General features: G+C 38.6%; 1 protein-coding gene across 10 annotated transcripts in view; it reads right to left on the bottom strand.

Moving 5' to 3' along the window:
• Positions 1–20,841, bottom strand: part of LOC133659919 (ATP-dependent translocase ABCB1-like) — a 99,415-nt gene extending 78,574 nt beyond the window's left edge. For 9 of the 10 annotated variants that reach the window (XR_009827743.1, XM_062062792.1, XM_062062785.1 and 6 more), the window contains exon 1: positions 20,793–20,827. The gene's annotated coding sequence lies outside the window, so the exon portion shown is untranslated. Of the gene's footprint in view, positions 1–712; positions 871–20,792 lie in introns of all 10 variants that reach the window. The other variant, XM_062062788.1, reaches the window with a different exon arrangement.
• Between the last annotated feature and the right edge of the window lie 1,252 nt (positions 20,842–22,093).

Genomic DNA, 22,093 nt, shown 5'->3' with positions numbered 1-22,093 from the left:
AAACATTGATTGATTGATTGATTGATTTCCTGCTCTGGTGAGCAATAACTGACAAATACCGGATGGTCATTCTGTGCCACAAATTTTGGAAAAAATTCAAATTCACAAGCAATCACATATTTTCTTCAAACTTTGTCAATAACTTTTGTCATTAACTAAGGTCAATAGCTATTGTCAGGATTATGAGTAATGAGGATAAACACTGAAACATGTTAATTTTATTCTGCTGTTTGTCAACAGCGGCTGAGGTCCAGATCCTTAGCCTGCTGGAAAATATGAAGCACACCCAAGACCAACTGATGGCAAAGGTAAACTTCTTAACCAGCAGATTGACCATTAACCAGAAGTTGAAATGCCGGCCAATATCCAGTTTCCACTGGAACAGTTGGAGGCATTTTTGAATGAACCATCAAATGGCACAGCTCGACAAAGAGTGGTGAGGTTTCTTGCTTAATATTAATGGTGCCATTAGGTTTATTGATTGTCCATGATTATGCAAATATCCTATTGAATCAGCCCTGACAATTCCTGAACCGCCTTTTCCCAGTGGTAAGATTATGTCAGTGAGCCACAATCGGCCTGGTTTGACATCGTGTGTAAAGGTAGCATAGGTCCATGAGCCAAGAGAACAGGTTCTGTTTTTTTACATTTCTGGACGCTTTCAACAGGAACAAAAACATTTTAAATGCAACTTAAGCTTAAAAATGTTTACCTGTTTGTTTAAAGAGATGTCTTTGCCTTTTAGATTTCTTCTTTGGCCACCATTGGAGGCCAGGATGTGAAGCGGGTGACCTGGAACATCCTGGGCAGGATGTTCACAGATGACGTTTCACATCAGATCAATTGGAAGGGCGTCAACAACAAAAAGGCCTTTAGCAGGATGGCAACAAAGACCTTGCTTTTCAGTAAGTATATAATTCAAAGTAATATAACATACGTTCAAAGTCAATAGTGGGGGCAGCCTTAAAAATCGTAGCAACCATCATACTTGTAGCTGCTCCCAAACGTATTCTCTTGGTCAGATTAACGTAACGCTTCAACTGATGTTTGTCGACTTTCTTTATTGAGCCTTGAATAGGTCAATAATTCATAATGACATTGATTTTGATTCATTATTATTTTTTAAAGAAAGAAACAGCCTACATGGCAGCTTTGTGTGATTAGAGTAAACATTGCTACATTTTCTTGTTACATTTCACCTGTTTGCTCTTTAAATACCACTTTTAATGTTTTTTATTTATTTCAATCGTATTTTTTTAAAATGTGCCGTGGGGCAGTTAAAAAATGACCTGCAGGCCGCAAATGGCCCCCGGGCCGCACTTTGGACACCCCTGGCCTACACGAATACAAACTTAGAATGCTAGTACAAATATAATAAGAAAACAATGTTAACTTCCCAAAGTTGGGTTATGGATATTTATGGAGTCCGTTGCTGGTCCGCGGACCAGCAACGGACTCCGCGGCGCACACACGATCCAGCTCGCCGCCACGGCGGGTCCGTGACCCGCCTCCGTGGTGTATACGTTCCTGAGAGCAAGTGGACGCCGATACGGGTCCGTTTTGCGAGTCCGTTCCGGAAAGCGCAAACCCGCAATATATCGCGTGTATCGATATATCGATATATGTATGTATAAATATACATACATATATATGTATACATAAATATACATACATATATATGTATACATATATATACACATACATATATATGTATACATATATATACACATACATATATAGGGGCGGTATGGTGTAGTGGGTAGAGCGGCCATGCCAGAAACCTGAGGGTTGCAGGTTCGCTCCCCGCCTCTTGACATCCAAATTGCTGCCGTTGTGTCCTTGGGCAGGACACTTCACCCTTGCCCCCGGTGCCGCTCACACTGGTGAATGAATGATGAGTGAATGATAGGTGGTGGTTGGAGGGGCCATAGGCGCAAACTGGCAGCCTTGCTTCCGTCAGTCTACCCCAGGGCAGCTGTGGCTACAAATGTAGCTTACCACCACCAGGTGTGAATGAATGATGGGTTTTCACTTCTCTGTGAGCGCTTTGAGTATCTGATAATAGAAAAGTGCGATATAAAATCTAATCCATTATTATTATTATATATATATATATATATATATATATATATATATATATATATATATATATATATATATATATATATATATATATATATATATATATATATATATATATGTATGTGGGCTCTGTACCGAGGATGTCGTTGTGGCTTGTACAGCCCTTTGAGACACTTGTGATTTAGGGCTATATAAATAAACATTGATTGATTGATTGATGTATACATATAAATATACATCCATATATTTATGTGTGTGTGTATGTATATATATATATATACATATATATATATACATACATACATATATACATACATACATATATACATACATACATATATACATACATATAAATATATATATATATATATATATATATATATTAGGGCTGCAACAACTAATCGAATAAATCGATTATAAAAATAGTTGGCGATTAATTTAGTCATTGATTTGTTGGATCTATGCTATGCGCATGCGCAGAGGCAATTGTTTTTATTTTTTTTTATAAACCTTTATTTATGAACTGCAACATGTACAAACAGCTGATAAACAATAATCAAAATAAGTATGGTGCCAGTATGCTGTTTTTTCTCCAATAAAATACTGGAAAGAATAGAAATGTAGTTTGTCTCTTTTATTCGATTATTAATCGATTAATCGAAGTAATAATCGACAGATTAATCGATTATCAAATTAATCATTAGTTGCAGCCCTAATATATATACACACATACTAGGGTTGTTCGGTATACCGGTACCAACAAAGTACTGAGGTACTAATGAAGTTCAAACGGTACTATACTGCGTTTAAAAAGTACTGGTTAATTAAAAAAAAAGAAGGAAATGTACAAGCTGCGCGCAGCGGTGACGCTGCTGGTAATAGGAGCCGCGTCAACACACCCAGCTCATACAGGCGGAAACAGTGTGTGGAAATAGAAGAGAAAGAATGGCAGAAGCAGCAGTTGTACTAATTGACAAAGAGGGTGCACAAAGAGCAATATGGATGTATTTTGGTTTCAAAACAAAACAAAAGTGAAGCTATAAACACAGAGGCGCCGCTCTGCAAGCGGTGCTTCAATACATGCATCGCCAAAAGCGGCAATACATTTTAGCTAAACATTTAAAAGGACAGGCATCCAGACTTGCATAAGGAGTTGAAAGACCGACAGGTAAGAATGTAGTTAACTAGCTCCCTGGAAGTACCTAAATATATATGTTGGCTGTAATTATTAGCATATTAGCGGTACAGTAAAGTATTGCTAGGGAATTTGTTCTTCGGCAGAGTTTTTAATTAACTGGCAAACACACAGAGAGCAAGTGCATACAAAGTGGAATGAAAATGATAAACAGTACAACAGTGCCATCTATTGGAAAAACTACTGCATTACAATACTCCCACTTAGTTTTTTTTCAATGACAAAGTCCCTTTAAATAATATTATAGAGCCATGCTCTCCTTTACAATAATATGTCAAACAACAACAACAAAATATTTTTGTTTTTTACATTGTTTTCACAGGAACTCTTTTAGTTTGTTTACAATAATTTTACTGAAACTCTTTCACACATTTTTTCTTTTTTAACTTGCTTTGATCAGGCAGCGTTCGGCGTACACCTGTCAAGCACAACTAACTACTTTATCTAAATAGGGAAAAGTCCAATCTCACCTCTGAGATATTCAAACTTCTGTCTAGGCAGTGGTTTGGTAAATATATCCGCTTACATGTCATTTGTTGGACAATATTGCAGTTCTATTTGTCCATTCTGCACACATTCACGGATGTAGTGATAGCGAATGTCTATGTGTTTGGTCCTGGAGTGGTTCACAGGATTCTTCGCGATTGCGATGGCTCCTTGGTTGTCTTCCAGGATAACTGTGGACATAGTTTTCACTCCAAGATCACTCAGTAATCTTTTTAGCCAGATTCCTTCTTGAGCGGCTTGACTGAGTGCGATGTACTCCGCTTCTGCTGTTGAAAGTGCAACTGTTGCTTGTTTCTTGCTGAGCCAGCTCACTGCTCCTCCACTCAGTAGAAAAACGTTGCCTGTTGTTGAGCGTCGGTCATCCTGATCTCCAGCCCAGTCAGCATCTGAGAATCCAATCAAAGCTCCAGAGTCTGACTGCTCATACTTGAGAGCAAAGTTCACTGTCCCTTTCAAGTATCGAAGTATCTTCTTCACAGCGGTCAGATGTGCAGCGTCTGGATTTGCATTGAACTTTGACACAGCACTCACTGCTTGAGCTATGTCTGGTCGTGTGGCCATTGCCGCATACAGTAGACTTCCCACCATTGACTGATAGGTATGCTGGTCCACTTGCTTAGTGACACCATCGCTCTTTCTCAATTTGACATTGGCATCAGCAGGAGTTGCCACAGGATTTGCATTATCCATTCCATGTTTATGAAGTATTACTTCAATGTAATGCTTCTGATGAAGTATTACACGATTCTTCTCTTTATCTTGGATCACAGAGATTCCCAGAATATAGGACAGCTCTCCCATGTCTTTCATCTTGTAGCGCTCCTTGAGAGCCACTTTGAGCTCGTTCATGCTCTCAGTTGACTTTGTTATCACAATCAAATCATCGACGTAAACTGCGAGTATCTCAAGCTCTTTTCTTGATCTCACGAACACACAGGGGTCTGATGTGCTTTGCTTGAATCCGATTTCCATCATGAACTCTGTGAAAGCCTTGCTCCAGCAACGAGGAGACTGCTTCAGTCCATAGATTGATTTTTTTAGTTTGCATACCAGGTGTTCCTGCCCTGGTTTGATGTAGCCCTCTGGCTGCTCCATGTAGATTTCTTCTTCCAGGTGCCCATTAAGGAATGCAGTTACAACATCCATCTGGTGTACATGTAAATTGTTTTGAATGGCAAAGGAAAATAATGTACGAATAGAGCTGAAACGTACCACAGGTGAAAATGTTTCATCATAGTCAGCACCATACAACTGTGAGTAGCCCTTGGCAACGAGCCTGCACTTGTATCTCTCCACTCTTCCATCACTATGATGCTTGACTCTAAACACCCATCTCGATCCTACTGCCTTTCTTTCTCTTGGTAAATTCACCAAGTCCCACGTCTCATTTTCAAGCAGTGACTCATATTCCAAGTCAGCCGCCTCCTGCCATTCTTTTGCATTAGGACTCACCAATGCTTCTTTTAGTGTGATTGGCTCTGTCACATGACACATATTGGCATGATGATCAACAGTCACTATATCAACAAACTCATCATATCCAAATCTCCTTGGAGCCTTTCTTTTTTTTTTTCTTTTTTTTAATAATGTCCTGCCCAGCTTCTCGGGCAAATCATATAGCAAATGTAGATGCCCATATCGGCTGTTCAGATTTACTTTACAAAAGAAAAGTGTAGGATACTTCTCTTGTTGCCTTACTTGTATTTTGACTTTATTAAATGTATTTATATTATCATTTGGTGCAGCCGGGCCGGAGCAGGAGGGGATAGAAAGAGAGAAAAAGGAAGACAGAGGGGGGAATTGTGGGGACAAGAGGGGGATTAGACAGAGAGACAAAAACAACAACAGCAAACACAACAACAACAACAGAGCAACATCAGCAAATACGACATGTACAAATATGATGGTAAAAGTAATAGCAAATAAGCAGTTAGCGAAAATAAAAATAAAAATACAGAAATGACAATAAGCATTATTACACTAAAAATGGAGCAATATGAATACCAATAGAAATAGTGCTATTGATAATAAACAATACCAATACTTTACCTTTATTATCGACAATACAATTGTTCAAATGCAACAATACATATACGTAATGATAACTTGAGATACGAAAGAATGCAGAAAAATGGAGGGGAAGAAAGAGAAGCAACCTACATTAACCTTGTAGATTGTTATAGTAACAATAGGATAAGCTTTGTCAGTGTGCCATGTGTTATACCCAGTTTACCCTAGGACAACAACGTTAATATATGTTTGATGAAACGTGATTATGTGCATGAGTGTATGTGTGCATATGTACTTGTATATGTACAGTATGTGTATATGTGTGCTTGTACAGTGAATGTATATGTACAGTATGTGTATATGTGTGTACAGCGAATGTATATGTACAGTATGTGTATACAGTATGTGTGTTTGAACAGTGAATGTATATGTACAGAATGTGTATATGTGTTTGTACAGTGAATGTATATGTACAGTATATGTGTGTGTTTGTACAGTGAATGTATATGTGTAGTATGTGTACGTGTGTGTTTGTACAGTGAGTGTATATGTACAGTATGTGTATATGTATGTTTTTACAGTGAATGTATATGTACAGTATGTGTATACAGTATGTGTGTTTGAACAGTGAATGTATATGTACAGAATGTGTATATGTGTGTTTGTACAGTGAATGTATATGTACAGTATATGTATGTGTGTGTTTGTACAGTGAATGTATATGTGTAGTATGTGTACGTGTGTGTTTGTACAGTGAGTGTATATGTACAGTATGTGTATATGTATGTTTTTACAGTGAATGTATATGTACAGTATGTGTATACAGTATGTTTGTATAATGAATGTGCGTGTGGATGTACGAACTTTGAGTGTGTAAATATGTACTGTATTTATTTGTATATGTATGTGGGAGCGTAGGTACCTATGTATGTCTGTATGTATGTGTGTGAGTATATGTGAATTTGCATGTACAATACATTTGACTCCCAGTGTGTGCGGGAGCCAGAGTACGGCCCCACCCTCCCCGAGAGCCCATCCCATCCTTGGAGCCTTTCTGATTCTTCCATTTGTTCTGACAGTGCTGTCAACTGTGACTTTATCATGTTGTGTTTCATTCTCATCTGTTTGTATGGTTATCTCATTCTCTGAACAGAATACTTTAATTTCCTGCTTCCAGCTGAAGTTTGATTCATCGAAGATGACATCACGACGGATTAGAATCCTCCTCTTCTCTTCATCATACAGGCGATATCCCTTGGCATTGTTTGCATATCCCACAAAACGAAGCTTTACAGCATTTTTGTCCAGTTTCCTTCTTTCTTCATCTGGGATATGTGCATAAGCAATACAGCCAAACACCTTCATGTGACTCATGTCAGGTTTCTTTCCACACCATTTCTCATAGGGTGTCTCTTCCTTCAGAACCGCTGTGGGCAGCCTGTTCTGTATGTAAGCTGCGGTGGCTACCGCCTCTGCCCAGAACATTTTTGGCAACTTTGCATGTGACAGCATGCTTCTAGCTGCTTCAACTAATGTCCTGTTTTTTCTTTCTGCAACACCATTTTGTTGTGGTGAGTGAGGTTCAGTCATTTCATGGTGGATGCCTTGAGACTTCAAATATTCTTGAAACTCCTTTGATGTGTACTCACCACCATTATCTGTCCTCAGCCATGTGACGCTTAGACCAGACTCATTTGAGAATGTTCTCTCAAATTACTTGAATTTGCTTAACACCTCATTTTTCTGTTTCAAGAAGTATACCTTGCAGCATCTTGTGTAATCATCAATGAAAGTCACAAAATATTTTGCTCCACCTATAGATTCAGTCTGCATGGGACCACAGACATCACTGTGAATCAGCTGCATCTTGCGTTTGGAACAAATTCCTCCAATCGACTTGAATGGCTTCTTAGCCAACTTGCCTTCCACACATCCTTCACAGAAGGGAATCTCTTTTTCTGCAGAAAAGTTCACTCCGTCCACCAGATCTTTGAGTTCTTTAAGCTTGGTAGTGTGACCAAGGCGCTGGTGCCACAGGCTGGCCGCTACAGAAGCACTGTGACATACAGTTTCACTTCCTTTAATATCCAGCTGATATAGTCCATCAGCTCTTTGTGTTCCCATTCCTTGAAGTGTTCCACTTTTTCCATGTATGTAGCAACGAGACTTTCTGAACTGCACTGTATTCCCTTTCTTGGTAGCAGCTCCCACTGAGAATAAATTCCCAGACAGCTTTGGAACATACAGCACATCATACATTGTGACATTTTTTACATCACTTAATTTAAAAGTCATTTTCAGGTTGACATTTCCAATTCCTAGGGCGTCAACCACCCTGCCGTCACCCAGTTTCACAGACTGTGATTTTGTGAACTGCTGGTATTCTTTAATAATGTCTTTATCACACGTCATGTGTTTTGATGCTCCAGAATCAATGAACCACTCAGCCTGTTGTGGTCTGTCACTGTTTGCATCCCTGATCACAAAGGCACTTTCAGAGGAATCTTCTTCATCCTCACACATCATGTGCTTGGCCTTGTAAATTTTCTTTTTTGGTTTGTTTTTCAAGGTTGGACATTCGCGCTTGATATGGCCTTCTCTACCACATTTGTAACATCTCCATTTGCTTTTGTCTGCTGCTCCCACTGTCTTGGAGCTATCCTGCACATTTCCCCGAAATTGTGATGACATGGCGGATGCACCACCTGACGTAGCACCACTGGAATCATTAGCATTCACTCGCTTTTGCTCTTCATTTATTAATGCTTGCTGAACAAACTTCAGTGTCAGGCTGTCAATCTTTGTTTCTAGTGCAGTGACAATTGTAGCATAACTTGGTGGCAAGCTACCCAACAGTGTTACAATTTGGTCTTCCTCCTCAATTACAGATCCAATTGCCGATAGCTGATCAGTTAGCTCCTTCATTTGTTTTGAATGATCAGTTAAAGCCTCTCCTTCTTTCATTTCACATCTGAAATATATTTTCTTCAGAAACAGTTTATTAGCCAAAGTATCCCTCTCAAAATGGGCTTTCAGCGTGGTCCACGCCTCTTTGGGAGTTTGACAGTTTGTTATCAGGTACAACTGGGGTGTACTTACATTTAGCACTAACATAGAGAACGCTTTCTCTCTCCGTCTTGTGAATTCCACCTGTGCTGCTGCGTTAGCATCTGCGGCTAGGGTCTCCGTTAGCATGCCCCATAGTCCTTTAGCCTTTAGCAAGTGTTCCATCTGAAACTTCCATGTTGCCCAATTCTCTGGTCCGCTCAGTCTGTCAATAAACATCTTATCCTCCATTGTGATTTCCCACAATACCGTTTATCTTCACACAAAGTCCGTGCACAACAACATTTTAGCGACGATCTGGGCCCATAACCTGTTCTTCGGCAGAGTTTTTATTAACTGGCAAACACACAGAGAGCAAGTGCATACAAAGTGGAATGAAAATGATAAACAGTACAACAGTGCCATCTATTGGAAAAACTACTGCATTACAACAGAATTAACTGAATTTGGTAACAAATTCCTAATATTTGTGTTTTATCTTTAACAATGTGTGTTTTACCTGCTGCATGGCTTATCTGTGTAGTTTAACAATATTTAATACAGAGTCAATAAAGCTTTATATTTTATTCCAACCTAAACCTAGATTATGGCAGGCTATATGTAATGAGTCACATCGAAATATTTGGGGGTTATGTACCTTCAAAATAATTAGGGCTGCTGCTCGTATGACAAAAGGTATCACTATAACTTTATTTTACACCTACAGAAGTCTGGTGTTTTTGGTGATTGTCCAGGGAGAGGGACTTCACCCAGTGTCCCCACTTACAAGCAACCAACAATACAAGCTGTTTTTGAGCTGCACGCTAAATACCCAACAGATTCCAAAGATGCTAAAAGGCTCAGCAGGGCAGTTGCTGAATTCATCAGTGTGGATCTAGTGCCATTATTCATAGTTGAAAAACTTGGATTTCAAAACCTTTTACAGCAACTGGACCAACGGTATGATCTCCCCTCAAAGCAATTCTTCATGTATAATGAAATTCCTAAGATATATGATGAAACAAGGTCTATAATTAGTGCACAGCTGACAGAAAATCCATTCTTCTCCTGCACTACGGACCTTTGGACAAGCCGGTCAGAAAGCACATATATGGCTGTAACACTCCAGTTCATCACAAAATCCTGGGAAATGCATTCCTAGTGCATAGGATGCTCTGCACTGCAGTCTGACCAAACAGCTGAAACTCTGAAGGAGGCCCTGGAAGATCTACTCATAGATTCCTGGGGCCTCGATATGGCCAATATGTCTGGTATCACATCAGATAATGCAAAGAACAACCACAAAGCATTTGCAGACCTCCTCTGGATTCCTTGTTTTGGCCACAACTTGCATAAAAAAAAAAGCCATAAAGACTAATCGTGTGGAAGGCTGTCTGTCCCGCATACGCAAGACCGTTTCTGCTTTCTCAAGATGTCACGACAGCTGAAAAACAAACACAAATCTGTAAAGCTGCCTCAACATAAGCTAGTCCATGACGAGCCCACCTATGATACGGTGAACCGCTTTTATGAGCAGCAGAAAGCGGTCTGTGCTGCCACTGCTGTGGAAAATAGAAGCTTGCCTTGAAGATAGGGAAGGTGACCGTCCACTGGCACTGGAAATGAAGCAAAGATGCAGAGAAAACTTTGAACAGAGATATGATGACTATGATCTGAAGATGGCATTCATTATTTCCACTTTCCTTGACCCAAGATTTAAGAGTATGTTTGTTAATACGGAAGAAAAAGTTAAGAGCGAACTGCTAGCTCACACAGTTCAACTTCTTGGGGAGAAGAGACAAGAGCAACAAGAAGGATCAGAAGACCAACAACAGGTCCTGCAGCAAAGAAAAAAAGAAGTGATCTAAAAAGCTTGCTCTGCGATATCACCTCAGAAAATAAGGGGGCTGACAGTCACACAACAAGACAAGAGTTTATCTGGCAATACCCAGAGATAAACTAAACTGTGAAATGACAGACTATATGCAGTTAAGAGACATCAGTGCTTCAGAGGACCCCCTGACCTGGTGGAGTCAACATAAGGCAGACCTACCTATCCTGGCTCAGTTTGCAAGACGATATCTGTGCATTCCAGCATCAAGCTGTGCGTCTGAACGTGTCTTGAGCACATCTGGAAATATCTGCAGTCCAAAGCGTTCTAGATTGAGTGAGGAACACCTAGACAGTTTAGATTTTTTTGGCGAAATATCTGATGAAGGCTTAAGGCCTGAGTCAGTAGAGACTGAACAGCCAGAACCACATGCCTTGTGGGAATAGAGAGAAGGGACCTAACATTAAGAGCAAATATTTATTTATTTGAGTGCAATTAGAAAAGCCCAGTATGTTTAGTGCCTTTTATTTTTATTTCAATGGTGCAAAACTGTTATTTAAATGCAGAACCAAATGTATGTTTATTGTAGCATAAGATTTTCTTTTAAAATAAAATCAATAATGACATTTTTTGTGGCATCGAAAAGTACCGAAATACACTTTGGTACCGGTACCAAAATTTTGGTATTGGGACAACACTAATACACACATATATATTTCTACACATAAATACATACAGTATATATATATATATATACATAAATACATACAGTATATATATATATATATATATATATATATATATATATATATATATATATATATATATATATATATATATATATATATATATATATATATATATATATATATATATATATATATATATATATATATCCAGCTCATAAACATACAATAAAACATGCTTTTATTTTGTGTAATTTTCTGGCCGTATTTGACGCACTTTGCTGCTACATTTACCTGCTCATTTTTATATACTTTACCTGCTCATTTTTATATACTACTTATGCCTCCTATATAGATAGATAGTACTTTATTGATTCCTTCAGGAGAGCTCCCTTAGGAAAATTAAAATATATACAATATATATATACATGTACAGTATATACTTTTCAAAAATCACATGACTTATAATGTCTAGTTGAATATAGGGCTGGGTGATATATCGATATACGCGATATATCGCGGGTTTGTCTCTGTGTGATACAGAAAATGACTATATCGTGATATTCGAGTATACGTTCTCACGCAGTTGCTTTTAGCTGCGGGCATTACACTACAGGCTCTTCCCACTCTGTCTTGTCTCTCCTTCTCACAGACAGCAAGCGCACATTCTTACACACGTCACATACTGTCACGTCATACGTCACATACGTATACGCCCTCGCGCAGCAGAGCGGTAGCAGCATGGCTAAAGTTAGCTGTGGTGCGAGTGGTAGTACGAGAGAAAGAAGGTGCGAATCTGGTAACAAATGAAGGAAGAATTAATTCCCAAGAAAAACAGCAGTGGCGGTGGTTTGGCATCAAGTGGGAATATGTCGAACAGACAACCGTAATTTGTCAAGTGTGGGGCAGAAGCGTTGCTACAAAAAGTAGCATTACTGCTAATATGTAGCATCATTTGAAAAGTCACCCGCTAGGGAATGAAGAGTGCTTACTGCGCATGTCAACATCTCTGTTCGGTGCCACACCATCAAAATGCCGAGGCAAACATTTCCAGATCAACACCGTATGAAAAAAAGAGTCAACAAAAGGAGATAATGTCGTGGACAACGTTCCCTCTATGGTGCACGCCTGTGCAATTGCGCACTGCTCAAGCATCCTCTGCGCACGGAAAATCTATGTTACGCACAAAATCAAATAAAAAAATAAACGCATAACAATTTTCGCCACGACACGGACACGACAGAGAAAACAGTTTTCGTCATCATTGTTCAAATATTGTAACGTCTGTTGAGACGCTTTGAGGACATAAATTCCATCGATCACTTTACTGAGCAAAACTCTTTATTGTCGGCCATAAACAAATCACCAAAACATTAGTAAAAAAAATTATATCTCGCAAAACTGGTCATTTTCTGCAGTACAAACCAGACCAAAGGCAACTTTGTTATATCAACAGCAGCCGCTCGCTCTTTCTCACTTGCGCCAACACATGCACATATGGCACTTAGCCAGTGATGCGTTTACAGCCACACAAAAAGTCGGACAACTCCAACACCACACATAAAGTGTCATTCCAGGTCGTTACACTATGACTTACCAATCAAATGTGTGCTTATTCTAGTGTCATTTATTAGGAATCTTAATTTATAAATATTAATCATGAAATGCTGTTAGTATATTAAATAAATACTAATACAAATATATTTTTTACAAACAGGAAGTTGATCCCCTGCTTACATCTCATTGTGCAACATGTGAATGTTTTAATGGGAACTAAATGCAATGTCTGAAAGGGGTACAAACTATTTCCAAAGCAGGACCTCCACCCTGACAAACAATACAAGTACACAGTTCATGAAAAACAATATTTTTTGTTATTGTCATTGTAAGTTGGCCTAAACACTGATATTAGAAAATAATCTCATGGAAATGACTGCTGTCATTTGATTATAATAATAAGAGAATGTTGTCTGTCTATCTGTGTTGGCCCTGCGATGAGGTGGTGACTTGTCCAGGGTGTACCCCGCCTTCCGCCCGAATGCAGCTGAGATAGGCTCCAGCACCCCTCGCGACCCCGAAAGGGACAAGCGGTAGAAAATGGATGGATGGATGGAGATTGAACTTATTTAGTCAGGTTTGGGACAGGTGTGCTGCTGGTGTAGCCACAGTGTGCATGTCTGATGTTGCTCACATGGGCTCCACTGAATGCTCAGGTAGTTTTTGCGTTTGCTCACACATGTGAAAAATTAGAGGGAACATTGGTCGTGGCATACATGTAATTACGTGGACCCCCGACAACAAGTTGAAAAACTTATTCGGGTGTTACCATTTAGTGGTCAATTGTACGGAATATGTACTGAAATGTGCAATCTACTAATAAAAATTTCAATCAATCAAAAAGTCTGCAGTAACCTACCACATAGCGAAGGACGAACACTATTTGATTTCCTATTATGCAGCTCATTTTTATTTGACACTTATTGAAATATCTTGTGTGACATCATGTTTTTAAACTATTGTAGTGGCGTTCTGTACAAAAAGTGCACTTTAATTTAGTGTTGTTTTGATAAGTCATCTTAGTGACAAAAGTGCACTAATAGCTTGTTTTAAAATGTCTCTGACAATCTTGCACTTTCTGTTTTGGAAATGACATGAATGATTGTGCCACTGCTTGATAACAGTTTAATAAATATAGTTTTGGTAAATTGACTTAGTTGTGATTTCCTTCTCTGCCTGAAAGTTTAAAATGAGCATATATTAATGCAGTATGAACAAGAATGTTTTAATGTAGACACATAGAATCATCATACTGCTGTGATTATATGTATCAAGTGTTAATTCAAGGCTAAGGCAAAATATCGAGATATATATCGTGTATCGCGATATGGCCTAAAAATATTGAGATATTACAAAAAGGCCATATCGCCCAGCCCTAGTTGAATATATTACAAATCTTATTTTGAGGAAAATTATTTTACAGATTTTTGAGGATTATTTAAAAATTCCAATTTTCAACAAATTTAAGACTATATGACATGTCTTCTCAAAAATGACATGACATAGATGGTGTCTAGTGAAAATACTATAAGTCTTAGGTAGTGTCTAGTTCTTTTTTGTCCCCGTGCGCGTCGGTTTTCTCCGGGCACTCCAGTTTACTCCCACATTACAAAAATATGTATGTTAGCTTCATCAGTGACTATAAAATGTCCATAGATATGAATGTTAGTGCGAATGATTGTCTATCTGTGCCCTGCGATTGGCCATGCTAAGTCGAGTTAGCTTGTCTATGGGCTAGTCCATTGTACGTTAGCATTAAGCTAGCTGCATTAGAGCTCAACCTTCATCCAGCATAATTGTATTGCTTTTTTCAGTTTATTACAAATTATATTATTAATCAAACGTGATTCCTACATGTATGTGCACTTCATGTGTATATATAGCGTACTTTCTTTAGAGTGGTTAGTTTTAAAGTGACTTAATTGTGAAAAATATCAACAAAACACCTAAAGTAATTATTTAAAATCCTAATGTATAGGACTGTTTACATATTTGGCAAACTAAATTGCAACATTCAGGGAGAGCAGAATATAGTGTAGCCTGTGTTACCTTTTACAATAAGCAACAATTGAAACTGCACTGAACAAAGAGAGCTAAGTCAAATGTATTGTGTTAAGATACAAAACGCTTGCCAGTGTTCTAATCATGGCAGATTCTGTAAGAAACAACAAAGACGACTATTTTTGGACAAATGAGGATTCACAACCTTATCTACTTTAATCTGAATTTCAGGAGGAATAACTACTGATTTTAAAAGCCTGTATGAAGGAAGAGTGAGACTTTGGACCAGATGGAAGCCGAGAGTGTGAGGGGAGAGTGAATCGAAGCTGCAAAATTTGGAACTTGAAGCCAAGCTATTTAGACATACACTACCGTTCAAAAGTTTGGGGTCACATTGAAATGTCCTTATTTTTGAAGGAAAGGCACTGTACTTTTCAATGAAGATAACTTTAAACTAGTCTTAACTTTAAAGAAATACACTCTATACTTTGCTAATGTGGTAAATGACTATTCTAGCTGCAAATGTCTGGTTTTTGGTGCAATATCTACATAGGTATATAGAGGCTCATTTCCAGCAACTATCACTCCAGTGTTTTAATGGTACAATGTGTTTGCTCATTGGCTCAGAAAGCTAATTGATGATTAGAAAACCCTTGTGCAATCATGTTCACACATCTGAAAACAGTTTAGCTCGTTACAGAAGCTACAAAACTGACCTTCCTTTGAGCAGATTGAGTTTCTGGAGCATCACATTTGTGGGGTCAATTAAACGCTCAAAATGGCCAGAAAAAGAGAACTTTCATCTGAAACTCGACAGTCTATTCTTGTTCTTAGAAATGAAGGCTAGTCCACAAAATTGTTTGGGTGACCCCAAACTTTTGAACGGTAGTGTAAATGGCGTGCTTACCCATAATTAACCGGAAAAAAACATCCCTGGCCAGCTGGACCAAACAGACAACTGTCCACCGAGTGAGTCACACTTTATATTGATCATGTTGCACGCCACACGCCATGCGAGGAATAAAGACAGCATACGCTGTATGGCTAGCTGTGTACAAACAAAACAGATACTGCAATATGTTTGTTTATGTTTTTTAGTAGGAACATATTGGTGTCTTATCGCATTGTGTTGTGCATTACAAACTCAAACGCGTTTTGTACTGACGAAGACGCTAGTTTATCTCTCACCGTAGTTAGCTTTTACAGTTAATACCGTAGCACGACGATGAGTTAGTACGCTAGAAAAACAGTTCCTCAGTGTTCGCTCTTACAATAACAATAACAGTTTGGTTATTATACCGTATTTTCCGCACCATAAGCCGCACCTAAAAACCACAATTTTTGTCAAAAGCAGACAGTGCGGCTAATAACCCGGTGCGCCTTATATATGGATTAATATTCATATTTATTTTCATAAGTTTAGGTCTCGCAACTACGGTAAACAGTCGCCATCTTTTTTCCCCGTAAAAGAGGAAGCGCTTCTTCTTCTACGGTAAGCAACCGCCCCCATAGAAGAGGAAGCGCTTCTTCTTCTACTGTAAGCAACCGCCAAGGTGAGCCCCCGCCCCCGGAGAAGAAGAAGCTCGCGGATATTTAATTTCATTTGTTTTTCTGTAAAGACAACAAAATGTCTCCTACTAAGAGACACGCGTACAAGGTTCCACTGGCTTTTGATATTCATGTGAACCGCACTGTGGATACAACGGGAACACGTACGGTGAATATTCGCACCACAGGGAATGAGAAGTCGTCCTACTGTGGTTCTAGCTTGCCATGCTAACGGCCAGAAACTTCCACCCACGGTGATATTCAAAAGGAAGACCTTGCCAAAAGAGAACTTTCCAGCCGGCGTCATCATAAAAGCTAACTCGAAGGGATCGGATGGATGAAGAAAAGATGAGCGAGTGGTTGATAGACGTTTACGCGAAGACACCGGGTGACTTTTTTCACGCAGCGCCGTTCCTGTTGATCTACGACTGCATGCGCGTCCACATCACAGATGGTGTCAAAAAACAAGTGAAGCACACCGAAGAAGAATAATTCGAGGGATTTGTAGATGAGTAATAACTTCAGAAAGTGAGCTTTAAATGTTTATTTTGTGTGTTGTGTGACACTAACGTATGAGCAACGTTGAGTTATTGATGTTGCTATTGCTCTGCACTATTTTGAGTGTTACTATTTTTGTGATTGCACATTTGTACATTACATTTTGGGAGTGAACAGAGTTGTTAGAACGCTGGTTTGTAATATATTATTAAAGTTTGACTGACCTATCTGACTGTTTTGTTGACATTCCCTTTAGCGTAGCGTAGGTGCGGCTAATAGCACGGGGCGGCTAACAGGTAAACAAAGTTTTGAAATATGCCGTTCATTAAACGTGCGGCTAATAACACGGGGCGCCTTATGGTGCGGAAAATACGGTACTTGTTACGGAACGTAAATGGCGTATCGTTGATGTTTTTTTAATGCATTTTAAGGTGATTTAGTGGTATAATTGATTGCTCCCATTAGCTGCATTGCTAACCAACAACAACGAGCCGATTTTTATGTGTTAAAAAGCGGGGAAAAAAACAACCTTTGTCTTCTTGTCCCTCATAAGGATTGTGAACGATAGGCAAAAGTCTAAAAAAAAAAAAAGAGGTGCAGTTTCCCTTTAAAAAAAAATCATAAGTACATGTAGTACATGTAGTATTCCTTCAAATGATACCTTTTATATCTGTTTGTATAATGAGGCCGTAATAATAAAGTTATAATTTATGAAACGCTTATGTTGTAAGAGGTTGCACTTTGTAGACGGTTCCTGCGCGAGTTACCAGAGGTGTGGACTCGAGTCAGACTCGAGTCATGAATTTGATGACTTTAGACTCGACTTGACAAAATGTAAAGAGACTTGCAACTCGACTTAGACTTTAACATCAATGACTTGTGACTTCACTTGGACTTGAGCCTTTTGACTTGACATGACTTGCTACTTTCCCCAAAACCCAAAGCTTAAAAAGTTATTTGGGAGCGCTCCGTATCTTTCATTTTCTACGTCTGTGTCTATCAGCGTGTTGTTCCTGTCAGCGTGTGTGCTCTCAGTACAATAGCCAATCAAATTAGATCTACGTTGTTTTCATCACATAGCCTTCATCCAATCAAATTGCAGGACAACCACCGAACAAGAGTTGTCAAACAACGCGGCAGTGAGAAACAATTATGCCAAAGTTGGTTTCATATGGGTATTAAAACTACGACTTGGTCAACAAAAAACGAATTGCCGTATTCAAATCACGCAGTTCGAATATTACAGACGGAGACGCAACAACTTCCAACTTCGTTCGACATTTGAAGTTGCACAAAGAAGGGTAAGTTTTGAATGTAATCTAACGTTTATTGGCTAAGTAACATGACTTTTATTTGCTGTGTAGTTAAATCAGTGAGGCTGCAAACTCACTGCTAACGTTATAACCATAGACATCTTCTAAGGGTACGCAGCATCGAGCGCTACTGCCTACTGGCGCAGACGAGACGCGGGGCCGTCATCTTGGCAGGAACAATGAACTGTCAGCGCATTTAATTCATCTTACCTCACTCAATACCACTGATTTTCACACGCCTTTTTTTCATACGTAGCTATGATAAAGGACACATGTTTTGGCGTGTTTTATTATTCATAGTTTGCTTAACAGTAATATAATATTCTTATACGCTATAAGTGACCAGACGTCCGAGATCAAAACTGGGAATATAATCCCAGAGAAGGGGGAAAAAAACGGTCAGCTATTTTTAAATTGAAGACACAATATGATTAGGTTATATATACATGCTACATAAACAATGTATGAATACATTAGATATCTATATATTTTAGGGACCTACAGACTATCTCTGTTGCTGCAGCAGCAGAGACTTTATTCTGTTTTGACACTTTGTATTGATATTTTGTATTACATTCTTCCCTTAAATGATAATGTTTACAGTGATTGTTATATATGTATTTTTTTTATCTATGTCGCTTTGGATAAAAGCGTCTGCCAAATAATTAAACAAACATATATAAACACCTGAAAGTCTTTATATCAGCTAAAACCACCAATCTGTTTCACTAGATTCAGAATAAAACCAAATGCTGTCTAACTCAACAATGTTAGTATTTGAATATTGTTACTTGAAGACTTATTCCTGGTTACAATTACACTGTTAAGAAAGTATTGTCTTATATTTTGCCTAAAATGAGAATGCATCATAATCAGTGGCGGCTGGTGAATTTTGTTTCAGGTGGGGCTGAAAGTTTGTAAACCAAACCCCTGTAGGGGCGTCATCCTCCCCCAGAAGATTTCTTTGTGATTTTCACATACAAATATTGAAGATCTTTGCTCCTTCTCAACTCTGTGGTAATATTCTTTTCACAAAATACAACCAATAGTACGTTAATGTTAAATCTTACTTGTGAAAAGTAATCCCCCGATTCCTATTTTCAACAGTCCGCTCATTTAAGTAGGAAAACGCTGAACACCAGCCCGGCATCTTTGTGTTCTACCTGTCAACTGTCAGTTTAGGCTGCTCGCCGGCTCCTCATCCCCACTTCAAGATGGCGGCCAAATTGCTCGCACACACCAACCAATGCTGCATCTACTTATAAGATGTCTATGGTTATAACGTCATTGCAAACACGGCAATCTGTTGCGTCCACTGCAGTTCGCTACCTTATTCATACTTTTTGTCAAGTGATTTTTTTTTTAAGCAGGGTTGCATGAGGTACCTATACATGACGTTACGTTAGTCAATGTATCACACACAGTAACGTAACGTTAGACGGCGGTCAGCAGCACCGCATATTTTAGCCACCTACAAAAAGACAAACATAGTCAAATAAGGGTCAGTTTAAATGTATACTATATTAAGAATATGTGTACATATTGCATAGGGCACTGACATTTAAAAAGTACAACTCTGTTCATTGTTATGTTCATGTATTTGTTATGTTTTTCATGTGTACGCACACATCAACACACATACAGTATGAGATGAGATCAATGAGATAAGGTAAGAACAGGATAGAAACTGCTGTGGAACTAGTTCAATGCAATATGCCATGGAAATACAATGTTAAGACTTTTGTACAAATAAGTACAGTTGCACTTGTTTTTGCAAATGTGTTTATTCTGTAAAGGAATGAGTTGAATGTTTAAAAATGTTTAAACTATTAAAATGACTGGTTAATAGTGATATTATGAATTGCGATGTCAGCACTATTTTTTTTCCTGCAATTACACATGCACTTGTTTTAATAAATAAATACAGCGTTTTAAAAGCATACACAATCTGTATAAAAATATTAGTCTGTGGTTAAAAGGACTTGAAAGGACTCGAAACTCAAAATGCAGGACTTGGGACTTGACTTGAGACTTTCCAGTCTTGACTTTGGACTTGACTCGGGACTTGCCTGTCTTGACTCGGGACTTGACTCGAGACTTGAGGGCAAAGACTTGAGACTTACTTGTGACTTGCAAAGCAATGACTTGGTCCCACCTCTGCGAGTTACTCATTGTAAACAATTATTTCCTGCTCCGGTGACAAATTGATGTGTTGAAAATCATCTCTTAGCAACTTTTAGCTCTTAGTCTGCATTCCAGTGGTTCGAAATATGTATTATTTGCGCTGTAAAGGCGTTTCGATGATCAGTTATTGATCCAATAACTTCGAACGTGCCAATCTCTTTCTAACTTTACCGGACTGTGTTGACGTTACTTGGGAACATTGGCGGAGTTAGCAATTAAATAAGGGACAAGGGACCGTGCCAAAATTAAGATGACTTAACTCAAAATATATGGTTTCTAAATATGAATAGAAAAAAACAGCAAGAAGTTATTATCAAGCAACGTTCTGAACAGACCTTCTGCCGGTGTCCCGTCCCCACATTCAGAGCTGTTGAAGGAAGTCACATGATGCCAAGTTGCGCTTTCAAAATAAAAGCACGTATACCTGCGCGGTATGTTTTTTTTGGGTGTGAGTCAGACTAATGCGCATCTTTCTCCAATAATGGGGGGTTTGGAGATACCTGTCCCCCACAGCTCCTACACCCCTGCTTCAGGCAATTTAAAACGTGTTTTTGGAGAGGCATCACTTTTTCTTTTAAAATGTACAGCATTTTGGGTATCATCGCAAAATGAGAATGTGACAATTTGTTTCTTAAAAACAAATTGTAAAATAACGTCCGCTGTAACACGGCTTGCGTGAGCTTACCTTGTCGCCATCTTTTATTGTGGTTCTCTCACACTTGTGACACTACACAACACTTGTGCATGCTATGGAAACACTGCAGGGACCTAATAGACGGTCATTATGCTTGCATTCAGTACGTTACATTACATCTCCCCCTTTAAGATGAAAACTGTAAACAAATTACACCATAACTTTCAACTTTGCACATATAACATACAACTCTTTCACCAAGATATACAATAAGCTGTTTATAAAGTATTTAGAAAATATTTGTGGGTGACTTATTCTGATTTACTTTAACTTTAACCCTTTGTTCATATACAAACACGTGTTTGTATATGAACAAAGGGTTAAAGTTAAGTGTTCAAATGTACATTTGAACACTATCCTGGAAGGAAAGGTTGCCAGCACTTCACTTCCTTAAAGGTCTCTTAACCACACCTTTTTAAACATTTAGTCTATGAGGAGGCATCACAATTCTGCCTTACCTGATTGTGTAGCATCCATTGCTACGCCATACTTGCCAACCTTGAGACCTCCGAATTCGGGAGATTGGGGGTGGGGGGGTTTGAGGTGGGCGGGGTCGGGGTGGGGCCGGGGTGCGGGATAAGGGGGGAGGAGTATATTTATAGCTAGAATTCACTGAAATTCAAGTATTTCTTTGAGGTTCATGGCTGGTGAGGCACTGACTTCATCACAGTCAGATTTACAAACATATGAACCCTAAAGAGTACCTTATTCACCATTTGATTGGCAGCAGTTAACGGGTGATGGCACGTGAGGCCCTGCCTCACCTGACTGCACGTCACTGAGATATATATATATATATATATATATATATATATATATATATATATATATATATATATATATATATATATATATATATATATATATATATATATATATATATATATATATATATATATATATATATATACACACACACACACACACACACACACACACACA

Source organism: Entelurus aequoreus, linkage group LG11 (assembly GCF_033978785.1).
Source record: "Entelurus aequoreus isolate RoL-2023_Sb linkage group LG11, RoL_Eaeq_v1.1, whole genome shotgun sequence".
In the NCBI taxonomy this organism is placed as follows: Eukaryota; Metazoa; Chordata; class Actinopteri; order Syngnathiformes; family Syngnathidae; genus Entelurus; species Entelurus aequoreus.
The sequence above is the reverse complement of the archived record's forward strand: the minus strand, read 5'-3'. Positions and strand labels throughout refer to the sequence as shown.